The sequence below is a fragment of the Nicrophorus vespilloides genome, unplaced genomic scaffold (assembly GCF_001412225.1).
Source record: "Nicrophorus vespilloides isolate i.1.1-1 unplaced genomic scaffold, Nicve_v1.0, whole genome shotgun sequence".
Lineage (NCBI taxonomy): Eukaryota > Metazoa > Arthropoda > Insecta > Coleoptera > Silphidae > Nicrophorus > Nicrophorus vespilloides.
Genome location: NW_017095730.1, coordinates 4,130 through 5,176, shown reverse-complemented (window position 1 = coordinate 5,176; position 1,047 = coordinate 4,130). Strand labels below are relative to the sequence as shown.

The 1,047-nt window shown below is 33.1% G+C and overlaps 1 long non-coding RNA gene across 1 annotated transcript in view; it reads left to right on the top strand.

Moving 5' to 3' along the window:
• The first annotated feature begins 416 nt into the window (after positions 1–416).
• The window catches only part of LOC108561357, a 720-nt gene continuing 89 nt past the window's right edge, over positions 417–1,047 (top strand). Inside the window, exon 1 of the long non-coding RNA XR_001891009.1 lies at positions 417–467. This is a non-coding gene — a long non-coding RNA (uncharacterized LOC108561357). The remainder of the gene's footprint in view (positions 468–1,047) is intronic.

The following is a 1,047-nucleotide window of genomic DNA, read 5'->3' as shown; positions in this document are numbered from 1 at the left end:
TGTGCAAAGGGCGAAAGAGAGACAGAGTTGGTGTAGGGTTGAAGCGGGGGTGGAAAGGCGAAGGGTGAGGAGGGAGCATATTGCGGGCTTTCGAGTGGGCCTGTTTCAGATCGATCGGGTCGCTAATATATGGGCAGGCGGCCCAGGGCAGAACCGGCCATCATCTGCAGCCGTCGAAGATTCATTGCGAGCCCTCCATAATCCACCCCAATTACAGCCACCCACCCGTCAATAAATAGGCGAAAGAAAGAATGAAAAGAGGTGCCAGCGAGTAGAAAGGGAGAGTGAAGAAAGTAGTAATAAATTACTTCATTAAAAGAAATAATCTTCTATTAAAAACGTAATTAGAAATCGACTAAAATTTTACAATCATTCAAAATTGTGATTGATTTTGTTGAAATCTTGTAAGATAATAAAAAATGTGAATAGGAAGCAGGACTTGTTTTTTTTTTCGTATCGATAAATAGGTGAATATAAAGGGTGAGACATGAAAATATGAGAAGGGTGTGAAAGATGAAAAAGATAAAAGAAATAATGTTCTATTAAAAACGTAATTAGAAATCGACTAAAATTTGAATTTCTTTACTTTTACAATCATTCAAAATTGTGATTGATTTTGTTGGAAATGTTGTAGATATAATAAAATGTGAATAGGAAGCAGTACTTGTTTTTTTTTTCGTATCGATAAATAGGTGAAGATAAAGGGTGAGACATGAAAAGATGAGAAGGGTTTGAAAGACGAAAAAGATAAAAAAAAGAAATAATCTTCTATTAAAAACGTAATTAGAAATCGACTAAAATTTGAATTTCTTTCCTTTTACAATCATTCAAAATTGTGATTGATTTTGTTGAAATCTTGTAAGAAAATAAAAAATGTGAATAGGAAGCAGGACTTGTTTTTTTTTTCGTATCGATAAATAGGTGAATATAAAGGGTGAGACATGAAAAGATGAGAAGGGTGTGCAAGATGAAAAAGATAAAAAAAAAGAAATAATCTTCTATTAAAAACGTAATTAGAAATCGACTAAAATTTGAATTTCTTTACTT